The sequence below is a fragment of the Eucalyptus grandis genome, chromosome 9 (genome assembly GCF_016545825.1).
Source record: "Eucalyptus grandis isolate ANBG69807.140 chromosome 9, ASM1654582v1, whole genome shotgun sequence".
NCBI lineage: Eukaryota > Viridiplantae > Streptophyta > Magnoliopsida > Myrtales > Myrtaceae > Eucalyptus > Eucalyptus grandis.
The window spans coordinates 39339614-39359489 of NC_052620.1; the positions used below are offsets into that span (position 1 = coordinate 39339614).

At 39.5% G+C, this 19876-nt stretch overlaps 1 pseudogene; it reads right to left on the minus strand.

Moving 5' to 3' along the window:
* Window positions 1-4461: 4461 nt before the first annotated feature.
* LOC104420878 lies at window positions 4462-16506 on the minus strand (annotated as a pseudogene).
* Window positions 16507-19876: the final 3370 nt, after the last annotated feature.

Sequence of the window (19876 nt, forward strand, 5' to 3'; positions counted from 1 at the left end):
TGGCGATCGCGGAGGCCCATTCCAGACGTATTTTCGCTTCCTCAAAGTCGTGCCCTGTTCCAAACCAACGTATCTTCAACCATAGATGGCACCCACCAGACCCTGGAGTCATAAAAATTAACATTGATGCATCTTACCTTTCGTCGTGCAACGCAGCTTTGGTGGCTAGGGTGTGCAGGGACTCAACAGGCCATTTGATCAACGGTTTTGCCTCTTCTGTTCGTGCTTCCTCTGCCCTGCAAGCCGAGGCGATCGCCTTCAACTTCACTCTGAAATTTCTTCTCCAGAGAGGTCTCGAGACGGATCGGATCATTGTGGAATCGGACAGCTTGGTAATGGTGGATGCTGTTCGTGATCCTGAAAGACGCCCGTGGGAAGTTCGAGCTATCCTCGACGAAACCCTAAGATTGCAGCTTCGGTGCCCTAACCTTCGACTGATTCACTGTCATAGAGAAGGCAATGCTTTAGCGGACTGTGTTGCAAAGGCCCATCGGGCCTCTTTACTCTCACCGAATTGGGTTTCTCAGCTACCCCTCTTTTTGCAAGATTTTGTATTCTCTGAACTTAATGTAAATTCTATGCTGCGAGCTTAATATATGGTAGTTTTTACCCAAAAAAAAAAAAAATGCAACAATAACGACGGTCATCACAGATGGCATAAACACAGGCTGTGCGCACCGTGCAGTGCAAGGATCTTGCCACCCGTGACATTTCGATGCAATGGAGAGAGCAAAGAAACATAAAGACCTTCGATTTCTCCTAGCTGGGAAAAATCTGTGAGTTATTGTAGCCAGCAAACAGATTATAGAAATCTAGCTTGCCGATTGAAAAAGCAATTGATCATCATAAGAAAATTATGGTATAGAGACAGCATGTGTCAAATAATTGAAAATCTGTTCTTAATTATTGCTCTTGTGAGCATAAAACATACATGTCAAAGCTTAGAAGTGACTCAGGCTTCATATAACGCAGCATACTATAATTCCACAGCTATGGTGCAGTTACCACCCCCCCCCCCAACATTCTAAGACTAAGTTAAAATTATCAGAGAAGATAAATTTGATAATCACTACTCCAGTAAAGATCAGGAGGCAGATCAGATCTCCCCAGTTAGGTTGAAGGCTCCATGAGTAGTCAAATGCATCTGGGACTACTTGATGAATGTGCAATGGGAATTGGCTTTCGCTCCTTTCATCTGAGCCTAATGTCCTCTCATCTGCCATAAGAAATAAAACAATTAGCTCTTGTAAGCATAAATTAGATTAATACGGATGCCCAAATTGAACAAATCCACCTAAAGATGGAGGTCAATTTGGAAGCAAGATCACAATTTCACTGAGGGCTCCTTTCTTCTCTTAGCATCGGGATTCCCATTAAATCTTAATCACATTCAAAAGGTTTTGCATATGCATCCTGGTAACCATAGGCATAAACAGAGTATATCATGGAAGGCGCTCCTCGTGGGTATCCACATGCACAATTTTGGTCCTCCGACTCTATGATACATGGAAAAGACGGATCGAGCCTTGCCACAACCACAGGATATTAAACAATGGCTGGTGCCCCAAAATTTTCACAGATTCAGAAATTAGCCAAACACAAGAGGAACTCCTCGTGACGAGATCATAGAAAATGGAAAGTTCTTTTAACAATCGAGACATATTTAAGAATGCATACATATTCTTCAAAATCTTTTCCACGAATTTCCAGCCAATTAAAAGTTATATTTGTAATAGAAGTTCAAGATAATATTGGAACTCTGATGTCGACTGACCTTGTCCAATTCCGTGCCAAGAGAAGGTTTTGTTATATGCGAAACAGCAACTAGACCAGCAGGTTCTGCATGGGACTCTTGGGAAGAGGCTTCTTTTCCATACACGGTCATCAGCTTGCTCATCATCGACCGACTCCAGCTGGATACTTCTAGATGCCTTGGGCTCTCTCTTGAATCCCCATAAGTTCTTTTCCTGTTACAAGAATAGTGAATCAGAAAAGTGAACCAACATTTATTAAGTCAAATCGATCAGCTGAATGGGAAAAACAAAAGACTCGCCTGCTGGAGCTGGAAAAAGATATTGGGAGAGTCCCAAACTCAATAAAATATAAAATTTCATGAAGAGCTTTCATGTCTATGACAGTTTCGACGCTACGTTGATTTCCAAAATTCTCTATCACTCTCCCCCGAAATATTTATTTGCCTCGGACGGCTTTTGATTGGGTGAATTGATATCTTCGAGAACCTGCATTACAGTCCTTAGCTACTTACGATTTGGCACATACAAGCAATTAGAAAATAACCAGCATCACGATCATAATCCAACGTTTTCTAGACAAGTGAAAACTCCCGTGGGAGATCTATCGCTCTATACATTTGCAAGGGAAACATGTAAAATGAGCAATTGGCTTTTGGTTCGTGCAATTTTAATTACTTGACAAAATCTATAGCCGCATGGAAATCTCTCTAGATAATTTTGAAGAAAATTTCCTGATTTTGTATTGAATATGGTGATTCCTTATTGAATATGGTGATTTTGTCGATTTATGAAATTATGATTTACATGGAAAGAAACCGACAATGAGATCAAATCCATTTACTCAGTATAAATACATATATTTGACCAAAAAATTGAATACGTAGCAAATACGTAGACAACTTCTAGATCATGGTACCGAAAGGGTGAGCCTTAGTGGAACAGTAAAAGGTTACTTAATTGTGACCTAAGGTCATGGGTTCGAGTCACAAAAATGGATTCTCTAGAAATTAAGGGTACATTGGCCCCTTCCTATACCCACGTAGTCAAGCCAAGCCATTGATACATGAACCCCTTCCTAGTTGTTATTAAGCAACTGAAACAGACTTGGGTTGTCAATCGGGATGACAACGAGGTATTTCTATAGTTCACATTCTAAAGTTTTCAAAAATATTAAAGATTTGCCAAAAATAAGAGGAACTCCTTATCTCGCGATCATGGAAAATGGAAGAATTATTTTAACAATTGAGACTTATTCGAGAATGAATAAATGTCTATCATAATGGTATCACACAAGTGGTGGACACAGTGCAATATATATTGATATTTTATACACAACGTCAATTATTGCAAAAAGCAATTTTTTCACAAGCATAGATCTACAATCAAACCATGCTCTGATCAGCTATAGAAACTTGAAACTGGATGAGAGCAATATATGATATTTAGCAACAAAGATGATTATTTTGTGGATCAAATCAGAGTCCTTGGTTGATGAGATACTCTCTTTTGGAACTTCCACATTTAAATTTAGAGCTTCATCCATCCGATCATCTTTAGTATTGAGAGGAGCCTGTAGTGATGATTCTTGGTTTACAGGTATCTGAGGAGGTAGACAAAAGTCAAAATTTAAACAGAAATTTTCAAGTAAATGACTGTTTATGTACGAAAATGGGAGAATTTTGAGCTTCGAATAAGCAGTAACATCATTCAATTCCATGAATCAAGATCCTAATACGAGTAGATATAGATGGTTTGATGGGAGCAAGAATTAAGAAGAGCAAATGTCAGCCGAAGTTTTTTTTTTATATTTATTTTTATAGTGAGGCATAACTCTGGAAGGATTCACACCCAATGCCGACTATGGCAACTGAGACTCAAAATAAAATCACGAGAGAGGAAAAATTTGTCCTAGTCGAGCGAAGATCAGGAGGTAGATCAGATCTTTATAGTTGGCTTGAAGACTCTGTCAGCTGTCAAATGCATTTGGTGCAACTTGATGATTGTGAATTCTTTATTTGGAATACGCACGAGGTATGTCAAGAGGTTCGACTGACCAAAAGTAACTATGCAAGATCTTGTTTCATTCTGACTTTGCCAAATCATCTCTTTCATCTTGGCCCCTTGTCCCCTCATCTGCCACAAAAAATATAACTAGTAGCTTGTAAGCATATATTTGATCATATACAGAAGCCCGCATCGAACTAATCCACCTAAAGATGGAGCTCCATTCGGAAACAAGATCACTATTTCATTGAGGGTTCCTTTCTTTTCTTTGCATCAGGATTCCCAGTAAATCTCGCAGTAAAAGTGTTTGTATTTGCATCCTGGTAAGCATAGGCATATACAGAAAGTTATAATGGAACGTGCTACTCATGGGTAAATACACGCACAATTTTGGTCCTCCGACTCAATTATACATGAGAAGACAGATGAAGCCATGCAACAACGACAATATATTAAGCAACTGAAATAGACTGCGGCTGTCTATCTGGATGAAATGGAGGTACTTCCATTGTTCATATACCAAAGTTTTCAAAAATTTCAAAGATTAGCCAAAAACAGGAGGAATTCCTCATCTCAAGATCATGAAAAATGGAAAAGTTATTTTAACAATTGAGACTTTCGAGAATGAATACAGCTTTGTCAGAATGGTATTACATAAATGGACACAATGAAATATATATGATATTCTATACACAATGTCACAACCATCATTCACATATTTTGTATACACACATACACAGGATTTTCTGAATAAAATATCTATTACTTGAGAGTCAATTATTGCAAAAAGCTATTATTTCACAAGCATGGGTCTACAATCAAAACATGCTCTGATCAGCTGTTAAAACTTGAAGCTGGATGAGAGCGAAGCTGGACAAGAGCAACATATGATAATCAGCAACACAGATGATTCTTTTCTGAGATCAAATCAGAGTCCTTCGTTGATGAAGATACACTCTCTTTCATCAGTTCTGCATTCAAATTTGGAGTTCCATCCATCTGATCATCTTTGGAATTAATAGGAGCCTGCAGTGATAATTTTAGGTTTGCTGGTATCTGAGGAGGTAGACAAAAGTCAAAATATTAAGGCAGATAATCCCATAGTGCACACCAAGCATAGTTGCATTCAGAGCACAGAAAATATTCCAATTATCAAATCACATTATGATGACTATGAACACCCAAATAGAGCTTAAAAAACACAAACGTTCTGCATAAAACAGCAAAATCATATTTGGGGGATCAATTTTTTGTTCCATTGCTTTTCTTTCACCTCTTCCAGCAACAGAATCACATAAAGACACTTTAAGTTATTAAAGTGCCAACTTGATTGTCACATACAGGAGGTCTAGAATATTTCAATTCAAGTCAGTCCCCTGCTTCTGCATCTGAACTTCGGTCCAACTTGCTTTTGGCATCCCATTCTACTCAATAACCAACCATTAAGTAGAGAAGGACAGGGAAAAACAGAAGCCGCTTCCCCAAGCTTCTTTGCTTGTCCTTCTCAGTAAGATTGTCAACATTATCCTTCAAATGTGAGATTGTTGTGAAAACCACAAACAAGGATTTTCAAAGTTAAAACTTCCAATTCTAAATTTAATAGTTGTCAATTAGCTACAGCCAAGACTCGAAACCCAAAATTAAAGTCAAAACCCCACAGCAAGATGCCCATGCTTCTCCAGCTAGGCAAATTGGGGTCCATCAAATGATGATATAAAATAAACTCAATAACATGACTCCAATCATGTCAAACTCCACGTAGATATGTCACATGAAGACATTACACAACTATTCAATTCATGGTGAAGATGATAAAAACTAATTCCACATCTGAAATTTAGAGTTCTCTTTTCCCCTTTTTTTAATCGTAAGTGATAAAGAGAATTCTTGGAAGTTAACTGCTCAAGTAGAACAGGAATGTAAAAAGAACAGATCAAAGCTGGAAAAGGAACGATAAGAACTCCTCAAATTAGAGCACTCATTGCATAAGCGTTTATAAGTTCCTAAAACAAAGAAAGTAAGAAGACTCCAAATCTTCAAAAATCTATTTCTTGACCAGCCTCTTAAATTTGTGATCAAAGTTCAAGAGACCGTTGGAACTGCAAGGTTGACTGACCTTCTCCAGGTTAGAGCCATCAAAAGGTTGTGAGACATTCAAGACAAGATCTGGACCATCGGGTTCTGCATGGGGCTCCTGGGAAGAGGCTTCTTTTCCATGCATATCATCAGCTTGCCCATTAGCAACTGAATCTGGCTGGATACTTTTAGAAGCCTTTGACTCACAGTTATAATCACCATTTTTCATAACAGTACTTGGATCTCCATAGGCTCTTTTCCTACTACAAGAATAGAGAATCAGAACTAAACCAACATTTGTTAAGTAAAATCGATAAGCTAAGTTGGGAAAACAAAAGACTCACCTGCTGGAGCTAGAAAAAGTTACAGGAAGAGTGCTAGGCTTGCAGGAAAATATAATTCCACGGACAGGTTTTCCATCTATGATGGTTTCAATTGTGTATCGATCACCAAAATTCTCAGTCACTCTTGCCTGAAATATTGATTTGCCTCGGACAGCTTCTGATTGTGTGAATGGATAACGATGAGAACCTGCACTAGAGTCCATAGCTACTTATCATCTGCCACATATAAGCAATTCATAAAAACAGTATCACGACCAAAATCCCACGATTTCCAGATAAGTGAAAACTCTAGTGGGAGATCTACAGCTATATATAACAGCAAGGGAAAACATGAAAAACTGGCACTTGGCTTCTGCTTCACGCAATTTTAATTACTTGACAAAATCTACAGCCTCAAAGAAATCTCTCTAGACAATTTTGAAGAAAATTTTCCTGATTTTGTATAGAATATGGTGATTCGGCATTGAATATGGTGATTTTGTCAGTTTATGAAAAAAAGATTTACATGGAAAGAAACATATCGAATCCATTTACTTAAACTAAATACATATATTTGACCAAAAAGGTAAATACCTAGCAAATACGTGGACGTCACCAAAATAGAGGTACCCTAAGGCTGAGCCTTAGTGGAGCAGTAAAAGGTTACTCCATCGTGACCTAAGGTCACGGGTTCGAGTCAGGAAAATAGCCTCTCTAGAAAGTAGGATTATGGCAGCATATGAGAACCCCTTCCTAGACCCACGTAGTGCAGGGGAGTCTTGGGCACTGGGATGCCGATTTGTTGCCTAAAGTCTGAGCTTTAACTTCAAGATAAAATTATTTCTCAATTAAAACAAAACAAAAAATAAATTTTTCATATTATATGGTAAGTGAAGTCCTTGTTTTGGAAGATTTTATGGTCAAAAACTTTAACACAAATAAGTTCATGGTTCATTGTTATCTTTTGGAGCTAGATAGATAAATTCGTGGTTAAAGTTAACTAAGATGGTGTTTATGGACATAACACTTATCGTTGGGGTCTACATATTGTTTGATAGAGTTGAAACAATCAGATTAAAGAAGTGTTGATAAAGCAACAAAATCAGTTATGACTCTCCCTTTCAATATAGTTTCAGCGAAGTTGTGCCAAATATGTCCAGCAAATTCACAATATCACTATACTTTGCCTAAGCACATGGTAACTCTACTAGTTCTAACTCTATTTTAGAAACTAACACAAGGTGAAAGTTCAAATTCAAATTGATGTGGAATCCCATCGTTGAGAAGTTTGCAAAGAGGCTGGTGGGGTGGCAAAGCCTTATCTTTCCAAGGGATGAAAACCAGAGAGTACTTGAGCTTGCTAGTTTACTTTCTTTCTCTCTTTCCCATTCCAGCGTCTGTGGTGGAAAGATTGGGGGATATTCAGAGGAAGTTCTTGTGGGGCAGTACAGAGGAAAGACACAAATATCACCGGGTGATACTGGTCTGGTCGATTTACTTATATCTAGAGCCAGTTTAAGAGTATGATCTTGGTCCTGTTGTAACAATGCTTCGTCTGAAAATGGCTTTGAAGACATTTAAATGACCAGATCCACATAGGGAGACAACTCAGACAAGTCATAAGAGAAAAATGCGCACAAAGCAGAGAGGATGGATCTCAAAGTATGGGAAGGGTCAACACGCAGTGGGAGTCTGGAAATGGAAAAGCAACTCTAGGATTCTTCCATGCAAAATATTCTATTCATTCCTTAGTGGGAGTTTTATTCTATTTTTTGCATTTTGATTGGTGCCCATCATCGCGTTTAAAGACAGTTTCATAGCTTATTCAGAATGACAAGCAACAAAGAAACGATTGTTCAATCTTGGATGAGTTGGCTAAATGGCAAGATCATTTAAGATGTTGAATTGATAGGAAACATTAATAATAGAGAGTTGTTGGAAGTGTCCGTTTTCTTTCCATGTTGTAGTGGATGCAAAGGAACCTTAAGGGTATTGATTCTGTAAAATGGTCATTGACAAAATATAAGGTGTTCACCATGTATATCGCCGGGGCATGAAAAAAGAGGAGAAAGTAAAGGATGATTTCGTTGAAGATTGATATGTATGAAATTTTTATTTCATTTTTGCTTGTAAAGCGCCTTGGGGAAGAAACTGACTTTGTATAACATGTGAAAACGAGGTCAGATTTTGTGTTGTCTCTGCAACAAGGCAGCGAAATCTGCTGATGATTTATGGATATACTTTGGTTGGTCAAGGAGGCTTTGTATTTGATTAGGTCGGTTGAAGGCATTCAATCTGTAAGTGCAGAGAATGTGCAGAGACAATGCGAAAACGAGGTCAGAATATATCATAAATCATGTTGCCACTTCTTATCAAGGCACAGGTTAAAAATACATAAACAGATTTACAAATCCCAACACCCACCCCCCCCAAAATAAAAAGAAAAAAAAAAAAAAAAACCACGGGGCCATACAACCACAGCCACATTACTTATACGATCTCATAATCATCTGCTGGAATGAATAGGGGGATAATACACAATCGATGATCCAGGAGTAACAAAGGAAAATATTAAAGAACTGGAGACAATTGGTATCATGAAAGATAGTTTCAGGTCTACATAAACAAATGTAGAATCGAATTAAATAGTTCTATGTCCACAGCATTTTTCTCCCACCAACAACCGTCATTTAAGAAGATGAAAGTAAACATATATCAGGGCCTGACCTGGCTGACCATGGATCAATTGCGGCACAGGTTGATATGAGCTTGTGGATACACCAACTTGCACCAAAGCTTTGTCATGTCCTAGAGTCAGATTTTGTTCTTGGCACTTCAGCTTCAGTTTCTTCCTCAAGGGTAGCTTCTCTAGCCTTCGCTCGTATTCCCTAGTGAGTCCTAGATATGATATAGGAAATAGACTCAGGTAAACATATTGGGTTATGAAAACCTGGTAATCAATATACACTACCAAAAAAATGTCAACGAGATATAATTTGAACCTGTGTGTAAGTAATACATATCGTCAAGAGCCTCGAGATTTCCATTGCAACCACCCACAAAGACAAGAACCCCACTCCTTACAGGATCCAGACAGTCCCCAGCCATGGAAAATCTGGCAGAAGGTCCAGCACCTGCAGTAGTCACCGTGGACCATATTGCAGATTCTGCAAAATCATGGTAACAGTCAAGCAAAAGAGATAAAGAACATGAGGACTCACATTTTAAGTCAAAGGAACGAAAGCAACATTCCCTTGCTTTTCCAAGGCATATGAGTTAATAGGAAAGAATTAAAAGAAGCAATGGATGATCAGCTCAAACTTTTTCTTCCAAATACATGAATGATTGAGCAAAGTTAACTAATCATTGGATATGAAATTGGACGGACAAGGAAAAAGGCCCTATTCTTGAAGCAGAAGTTCATATAGCACCCCAATGTCCTGCTTGCATCTTAAAACAAAAGAAATATACTTGAGATTTATAACTGCAATCAACAAAGCATTGTCTAGAAATATATTAACTAACACAGGCTTCGTATAAAACAGGCTGGGAAGCATGTGAGACATAGCAATTTGAGTCTGTCATTATTACAAATCAGCAAATGCATATATCTGCGTGATCTCTGTGGCAGACATTCAGAAAGCACATATGGAGCAAAAAGTACTTACCAACATCAAGCAGATACAGGTCATCATATGGCTTTTGGGCCTCTGTATATCCCCCATAAACCAACAGAAATTTCCCAAAAGTAATACTCAAATATCCAGCACGAGGGGGTAGCATGTGGCCAGTGGTATTCAGTTCCTTCCACATGAGGGTATCTAACAAAATACAGAAAGGCCAAGACTAATAAAAAGAATACTCATTGAGAGAAAAGCGCAAGAAACCGCTATTCAGGTAAACTAATAAAGGCTACAGTAGACAGTAAACCTGCATTGAGAATATGGACATCAGACAAATAGTTATCACATCCATCTTCACCACCAATCACAATCATTTTGTTCTTCCAAGTTGAGCAGCCATGGGTATGACGTGGTGAAGGAGGGATACCGGTCATCATAGCCTTATTCCATACAAATGTCTCTGAAGATTATGAGAAGGAAATGCATCAACTAGTATGTTCGTCTACCCGAGGAAGATAGAATACTGAACTAACCAATCTAAATCAATAAGTATTTAATGAGCAGTAGTAACTGATGATGCATGCTACAAGTATAATACTTTGATAAATTGGAGGAAACGACATTCAAGGAAAGTAAAGTCTTTAACCCAGCTCTCATGTGCACAGATGGGAAATTTCACAAATAGATGTCGATGGGGACTACAGGAAAATAAGAAATGTTGACTTTTAAAAGGAGTGTACCTGTGTTCAATATGAAGAGATCATTGTAATATACTTCATCATCACTATCAGGAGATTTTCCATACCCACCAAATATGAACAGCCTTTTATCCACAAGTGCTGCACTATGACCCTGCCTTGCCTCTGGTCGCTCTCCCCTTGTCATGGGTGATATCCATGTATGAGAAGTGTTGACACCTAAATTTTGACTAATCATATAGTAATTAATTGCATAGAAAATTAGGGAGTAAAAATTGCATATAGTAAAATTGCATTTCATGTAGTCGCATTTGCATCGGTACTAAGAGGACAACAAGAAGCAGGGGCTCGCGGCCGATTGCGTGCATAAAAAGATGGTCCCTCTTTCACTGGTCTGAACACACATAAGAAAAAAAATGAGGAAAGAAGCTCTCGCACGTCCATTGTCTATTCCTCATCAATGCATGCACATGCATATACAAATTCGGTGGACGTGCGGATTCGAGAGAAATCTTCAAAGAAGCAAAAGCAGCTCACAACATATTATATAATATGCCCATAATATTATATAATATGTCAGCTTTGATGGCGCAATGAAATTCACCGTAGAAGAAACCTCCTCATTAATGCATGTACATACACGCACGAAATGGGGGATGTAAAAAAATTCCTACAGACGCCTGCAAGAAGATTTCCTTGCTGAAGAGCGGAGTGGTGGCCGAAAGAAAGGTCTGGAGAAGAAGATAAAAAATGGCAAAGTTCAGCTTAAATTCAGGAAAAGTTGCGGCTGCATCTTGTCACAATAAAGTTGGCAATGGATGGCCTATAAATAAGACCACAGGAAGCCGCGTGAAATGGGGGAGCGAAAAGAAAAAAATTCCATTGTGAGGGCTTCTCCTTCGGTCAGACAAGGGGAAAAAAACAAAAGAAAAGTTACATCGGGAGGGGAGCTTCTCCTTCGTTCAAAAGAAGAGAGAGAGAGAGTCTGTCAGAGAAAAAAGAAGGTGAAGTCAGAGAGGGCAACAGGGAAAGAGAAAAGAACGTGAAAGAAAAATAATAAAAAAAGAAGGGTTGTCTTTTTAAAAGGGGAGGCTTCGCGCAACACGTGAGAGAGGGGGAACTTCGGCAGCTGCCCATTACCGCCGGAGTCTCGAACTCTCTCACCGTTGCAACCCGCTCGGCGCCCGCAGCGGCCCGTCATCGCGCCAGCAACCTTCCTCCTTCCGGCGAGTTCCGAGCCCGTCGCCGCCCCTCTGCCCTGCGCGCCACCGTCCCTGACTCCTGCACCCGCAGCCAGCGCCTGCACCTCCTGTTGACGCCGCGAGCACCCTCCAACCCACACCCACAGTCACGCCTCTGACCGCCCGCACCAGCAACCCCCCGAAGGCTCCTGCATCGACCCACGCTGCCCACGCTCGCACCACCGCGTCTCCACCTCCGCCGCGCGCCGCCTCGCCTGCAGTGCGCACCGACCCGCGACGCCAGGACCGGAGGCCAAGCTACCACAACCCGCACCTCTGCTCGCCCGTAGCAGCGCCCTGCCCATCGCCGCGCCCGTCGCCGCGCCCTGCCCATCGCTGCGCCCGTCGCTGCACTTCTGCCCGGCGTCAGTGTCTCCTTCCAGCGAGCTCCGAGCGTGCCACCGTCTTCGCCCGAACACCAGCAGCCCGTGAAGCCACCGTCTCTGCCCGCGCCTGCAACTCCGTCCGATGCCGTGAGCACCCTCCTCCGAGCGTCGGCCTCCCCCTCACGCTGTGACCGATCCCAGCACAGCATCACCGTGCCCCGCCTGCTGTCCTCCGCGCCAGCCGCCCTGCTGCGGCTTCGTCACGCGGCGGCCTGCCTTGCTTTACCTCACCTGTGACGCCACAGTTCACGCCTCCGCCAGCTTCCGCCACTGCTCGCTGCCGCTGCAACTCGCGAGACCTGACGCCCCCTGCTCGCCTGTCACCACAGCAGCTTCACTCGGAGTCCGCCCCGCACCAGCAACCGCACGCGACTCCTGCTCCTCCCTCGCCGCGTGTTCGCTGCCCCTTGCCGGAGCTCTTCCGACGACCGTGCCCACCGCTCACGGTCGCCCGTCGCAACAGCAGCAGCCATCCCAGCCGTGAGCTGAGTCTCCCTGGTGATCCACAGAAGCTGCCCAGCCGTGGGTAAAGAAAGCAAGAAAAGAAAAAGAAAAAGGAAAAATCGATTTAGGTAGTCTTTCCTTTTATTTATTTATCTTCTTTTACTTTATTTGTTACTTTTTAGCATAATTATTCCTTAGTGTAAGGATGAGATGTTTGACATGAAATAGCCTGTTAAATTTGGGATTGACAGTCCGATTTTCGCGCTCGAAATCCGACTCGCAATTACTTAAAAATCGATAATCTGATCTCTCGCCCGAGATTCGATTTGCGATTTATTTTAAATTGATCAACCCGATCTCATGCGCGAGATATGGTTCGTCAATTTTTGGTATTAATCTTATCTTGATTGGATTGGATATCGGGTTATTTGAATTAACTTTTGTTTTTGCATAAAAAAATTCAAAAAAAATGCAAGTTAGATTAGGGCTTGGTTTACCGTATTTAGTTATTTCGTTTTTTTTAAATGAAAAAAAAATCAAAAAAATGCATTCAGGATATTAGTTTTTCTTAAGAATTGCACGCGTCAATTTAGAATAGGATTTTAGATTTTAAATTTTTATAACAAAAAAATCCCCAAAAAAAATTAATTAATTTAGGATGCTAGTTTTTAGGTTGCATGTTTAATTTGTGTGCAATTTTTAGAATTTCGAATTTTATATATATATAAAAAAAAACAAACAAAAAATCATCATGCATATTAAAATAGAATTGCATGTCTCATTTTAAGTTTCAATTTTTAGGATAGATTGCATTTTTAGGAATAGAAATATCATGTGCACGTCATGTGGGATTAAGTTCATAAAATGCATGCCATGTAGAATTGGGCTCATTTAATTAGAAATTGACCGTCATTATAATTAGGTCATTTTGATTTGCATATTTAATTATTGCATGTTCATTAAGAAAACAAAAAAGAAAATATTTTACTCATGTCATGTAGTTTAGAACACATTGTCATGCCATTCCATGTTAGATTAGTAGCATGCATAGCATATTGCATGATTCTCATTAAATAAGTAAAAACCAAAAAAAGGAAATTGCCTGTTAATTAGAAATCATATTCTAGGTCTGTTAATGTGAATTCTGATTTAACAATGCAGATGCTTTCGTTGCTATGAGGTAAGTCCCGCAATTTATTCATCGCTTTCTTGGGTGTTAAATTGGTGGTTTGCGCATCCGCATGATCACCTCACATGTTAGGAGGATAAATTAAAATCAATTCAAGCTGCCTGCAAAATATTTTTTGAAAAAGAAAAAGAAAAGAAAAGGTACCGAAAGGGCGTTAGAGAAATCTAGCGTAATCAAGTCCCCGAACTCACAATCTCTGGTTCGTAGGAGTGAAGTAATTCTCCCATTACTTTACTTGGGTTTCTAATCTACCCACCCAAAATAGATTAGTGGCGACTCCTAATTGAAAATCATTTGCATGTTAAGAACTTGAACCTAAGTCGCAAATTGGTATGGGCTTGGGAGAGCCCGAGTTAAATCTAGGCTTAACAATCCATTAGCCGAACCCTTAGGTGGTCCAACCCGCTTCGGGGAGGTCGCGACAAGAAGCTACAAAACATATCCGTGAGCTACATTAAAAGAAACCCAACTTCTGCTGTTGGAGGTATAATGAAAAGATGCACAGATTATTAGTCGACGAGACTGTATGGCTACGGCAGGGGCAAAAGGAGATGGTAACCGTAACTTACAAGTGTATAGTATATGCAAATCCCCAAAGGGTTCATCCCATCCGTCCCACCAAACACAAACAAATTGTCACCAACATTAGTGCAGCTATGGCCATCCCTTGGAGCAGGTGGCATGCCTTTTATCGTGGGCTGGCTCCATGTTTGCTCCACTGCGAGTCAGAAAAAACTAAATTATCAATTGAAAAAAAGGAAAATCACGACATACAGAGACAAACAATGGCAGATCTCCCTCCCTCCCTCCCTCCCCCGCCCCCTCCCCCTCCCTCCCTCCCCCTCTCTCTCTCTCTCTCTCTCTCTCTCTCTCTCCACCCCCCTCCCTCCTAATCACGACACACACAGACAAACAATGGCAGATAGATCTCTCTCCCTCCTTCCCTCCCTCTCCCCTCCCTCCCTCCCTCCCTCCACTCCCCTCCCTCCTTGCGCTCCCTCGCTCCTCTCTCTCCCTCCCTCCCTCCCTCCCTCTCTCTCTCTCTCTCTCTCTCTCCCTCCCTCTCTCTCCCCAGGGTCACCAATTAAGACTATGGTAAATGAGATCACCTCTCATAGTTCAACATCTTCCGCATGCCACACAGGCAAAGCTCCAATGGAACACAAGATCAGGACACAAAAAGTAGAAGGCAACAAAGTTGGAAGTACACCAAAAGCCGTCCCTCATGAAATTCCAGCAGTAAATATAAACAGCAGAAAAATACAAATGGGGAGAAAGTCAAAAACATATTCAGTAATTGTTCAAGATGAAAGAAGTACAGGAAAATATTGGTCATAGCAGTGCCATATATCACAATCACTGGACATAGAACATCATGAATTTTCTCTTTCAACCCCCACATTCAATGCAAAAAATTAGCCACATATCACCGATTCAAGAGCCAATCCATTGATTAGATTAAAGCCAACAACAAACAAAAGGCATCAGCAAGTTATAACACAACCAAAAAAAGAAAAATCCCAACAAGCAGAATTGCACCCAAAAACGCCAGGAGCTCCAAATCAGACAGAACAAAAGAAAAGAAAAGAATCAATCTTTCTCTCGGCACCAAGCGGAGAATACCAATCTGTATCGAAGACATTCTCAGAAAAATTGCAAACTTTGAAGGAAAAGCAGAATCTCCAGAAGATGAACTTTATGACCCACCAGTGTCAAAGACGTGAACCTCATTGGTCTGGCAGTTGTCCATGTCAAAGCCGCCGAACACATAGAGGAACCTCCCTCCTTTGATCGCATTGCAAGTGTGGGCCCACCTCTTTCCGGGGCCACCCGCCTCTTGGCTGCCCTGCTCTGGTTCCTGGGCTTGCGGCAACACAACTCTCTCCCACCTCATTTTGCTTTCTCGGGAATATCAAACGACAACAGAAGGGGCCAAAGAAAGTGCAAGAAAGTGAAAGCCTTTGAAAGAAAAGCGTAGGATTCGAGGATAAGAACAGGGATTCAAGGATCCAGAGGGTCTCTCTTTGGTGTCATGCAGAGGGCAAGAGCATAACACCTGACAAATGTTGACGTAGAAGCAAGAACTGTGCCTGTTGCGGAGAGCCGTTTTGAAAGATTGATTTTTGCGAGGGAAGGTAAGAGCTTTTCTTCTCTGTCTCTGTCTCTCTCTTTTTCCTTTTCTCCTTACCAAAACGCTGTCAAGCACAAATAATTTTCTTAATACCTCTTTTGGCCCTTTAGAAAAAGATCAAGAAGGATCATATTAGGAAAAATTGCCCCATATATAAACTCGTTCCGGGGCCAGCATTGTCAAAGCCAAATCCGGCAAGAAAAATATGCCATTCAATTCAATACCAAAAATATCAGTTGACAGAAATATGGGTACTAAAAGTACAATTATGGACATAAATTGAATTAAGGATAAAGTAATAAACAATATGCATTATGTCATTGGAATTTAGATATTGCCCCTTTAACTTGCATGCTTTAGTAAGCCTAAATGTTTAAAGTACATTATTTGATTTTTTTTCTTAGGTCGTATAAGTACATTATTAGATTTAGAACAGAGAAAAAAGAAATTATTTTGGTAACTAAATATTTTTTAGGCTTTAAATTTTAAACAGTCTTTTCAAGTGATTTATTGTTAGTAAAATTTAAAAGATGAAATTGGGGGCATTACTGAGTCTTGATTCATGCAATAACATCACTCAATTCCAAGAATCGGAATTTTAAATACATACTGCTACAAATGTATGATGGGAGCAAAAGTTAAGGAGAGCGAAGTTTGGCTGAAATTTTTTACATAGCAAATCATTTTCACAATTAACAACCCCAAAATTCACAACACTTAATGAGATTTTATAATTACACTATTAAACAAGTTTTAGATAATCTTTTCATTCCAATCTATTTCCTAAATAAATAAATAACATATGCTGCCTTTTTATCACTCTTTACCTTTTGTTTTTATGAATACTATGATATTTTCATTTAGTATATTTTAGGTTGTGATCTCTATAATAGTAAAAGTAAAATCTATTGTATCATATTGATGTTCATACTTAAAATTTAACTAATAAAATTAAGAAAACATGACAAATACAAGTTTTAAAATTTTATTTATAATATCACCATTCTCTTGGTTCGATGTGCTACTCTAGGCATCATCTTGTAATTTTATATGTAGACAAAATCCACCTAAATTTCTAAATACTGTGTAAAATGTAGTTGACACTAAATAATCACATATCTAGTTTATGAGCTATATTTTTGTTCAACCACAACTAATGGCAATTGGATGACACTTCCTCCAAATACTCCTGTGACTAGTGGATTATAAATTGCAAACATCGTCCACATGCAAAATTAAACAATTATAAATATAGGTGATGTCCATGGCTATACCCCACCAATCAAACTAATAGTTGAAGAAAACTTCGAAGAATATGGTCCAATAATTATTGTCATCAGCATCCATTTTAGCTAAAAATAATCAAAGATTATCGCAAATACATGATTCAATAGTATTTAACATTTTTATCATAATACGATTAGGCGTAGACATTAATATGGTTTTCAGTAAAAAGAAAGTACCACAGTAAAGCTTAAGAACTATAGGAAGACCAATTACAGAACCTAAATCTTGTGTTTCACACCAATAGGAATTTAACACAGATGAATAATAATCATCTGTAAGCCAAGGAAAACATAATTTTTTTCTTAAAAAAAATGCGTGAATATAGCTTTTCTGAGAATGGCTGTATGTTTCTAGTAAACAGACCCATGTAAATAACTTGCTATGCTTTGGGAAGAACTTCCAAGAAATATGACAGTCGCAGGAGAAGCTCACTACTAGATAAATAAATATTCTTTGCATATCCTTATACAACCTGCACTATTGGCCATCTTGACAGATACCTTCCCATCAAAGTGCTCTGCTAACGGAGGGAGCAACAATGACTATTAGGTTCATACTTCCCAGTGCAGAATCAACAAAAGATCTCCGCAAATATTTCGGGCCTTGCATGCAGCAAACATATACCAGCGACATCTAAGAGCTATTGTGAACTTTGAACTGTGCAAAGATTGTCTAATTGTGTACATCAGTAATGCTCCAGCCATAGCAGTCACAGTGCACATACCTTTCGCACAAATTAAAGGGGGCGTCGTCATCCATTGTTATGTCATCTCTTTCAGCATTTGATAAATCTCTGGAGCCGTTTCTACCAGCTGCTATATAAGTTTTCAGCAACACCTTGGAGGCAATCACCTTGACACCCACTTCATAAAAATGAAGAAGAACAGTGGGAAAAACAAAATCGCTTATCCAAGCCGAAATCAACATGAGCAGCAGAAGATTTAAAACTGCCCTTTCCTGAGTCGGCTCATGTGATGGATGCAACTGCAGCTCTTCCCAAGTCAGCCAATCCCAATATCTCACTGTCTCCCTGAACCAACCAAAAATATATGATAACAACTTTAACAAGAATTCTGGTCCAAAATTTCCCCCAATCTAACCGTACAACCAAATCGAAGGTGCATAATTAATTAGAAAAAAGTAGAACGCGGAATATTATCCATCAAATAGAAAAATCAAAGCACCAAAGTAAGGTATCTACATATGCTGAGGCACAAAACCACAAATGGTACAATTGTACCTAACATATTTCAGAAAAAGGTCCCCATCATAAACATAAACATTAACAAAAGAGAAGCCATCCTTCCATGAGAAATGCATAAGAGTTACAGTCCTTCTATTGTTAAAGCTTCAAAATGAATGTAAGGAGTTCTTTAAAATCAAATACACAGAAGCATTAAAAGGTCAGGAAAAGTAAAACATTTAACAGAAGGGAAAAGACCACAAAAATTCTCAAACTATGTTCATTGTGACAAATTTATCCTGAATTTTTTTTTTGTGACATCGAAAATTTTAAATTATGCTCATTGTGATACATTAATCATAAACTTCATCTTGTGATACAAAAAAACCCAAAGTTGTACCTAAGGAACACATTTACTCTCTGTCAAGGTTCTATAAGATGATTTTTCGGCCAAAATAATGTCATTTATTTCAATTAAGCCATTGAGTCGCCAAGTCAACACTGTTTGCTTTATGACGTCCAAGAATGCGAATTTTTAACAGTTTTCATTGATAGAACTTTGACGGAAGATAAATGTGTCACACAACTACAAGTTTTATATTTTTTGTGTCTCGGAAAAAAGTTGAGGGCAAATATGTTACGATGGACATAGTCTGGGGTTTTTTTATGGCTTTTGCCCTTAATAGAAAAGGCGCATCATATCTCAAAGGAAATAATAAGATGAAAAGGTGCTAGGTCATACATTGTACTCCAAAAAGTAAAGTCCAATCATGTTATAGATCGTACACTCCATAGTCATATGGCTGAAAGAGGTTATCAGCGTGTGGAGACGATCGCTCTTAAAGTTGTCTAAGGAAATCTGCACTGAAGAATCATAGGCTCACTTGGATTGAGAAATGAAAATTTATAATTTAGACCAGCACAATCTGATCTAGTTTTATTAGAGACCTTTAGTTCTAGGACAGATATCTTTCTGTAAATTTTTTCGTCATAAGCAATCTGCCATAGCATATAAACAGCAACATTTGCAATTATCAGCCCCAGAACCACGGTGTCAACTGTCAACCTTTCAAACCATAATTTCCTGCAGATGGAAAGACAAAATACCCTTGAAAATCGTGCTTTAGCTACATGAACATACAATCAAGTGAACTTCAATCATAACCTAGTGTTTGCAACAGATGATCGAAACCACAAAATTGCACCGGATAGTCGAAACCATAAAACAAAGGAAAGTCAAGGAATGCTAATTTGTACGACTCTAGAAAGCAGCTTATGCAGTAACCCTCACCTTCAGTTAAGTTTATCATGAGGGCCAATAGAAACAGTAATGAAGCATTCTGCTAAAGTGGCCAAGAACTTAAATTCTCATTGATATATGGCAGCAGATCAGGTGGTTACCATACCCCTGCATGAATCAAACCCTGCAACCACTGGGAGCACTCTTCACTCGCAGCCTCTTCTTGAACTTTCATCTTTAGAGAATCAAGAATGCTGACCAAGCAGTGACTGACCTCACCAACTTCCATGACCCCGA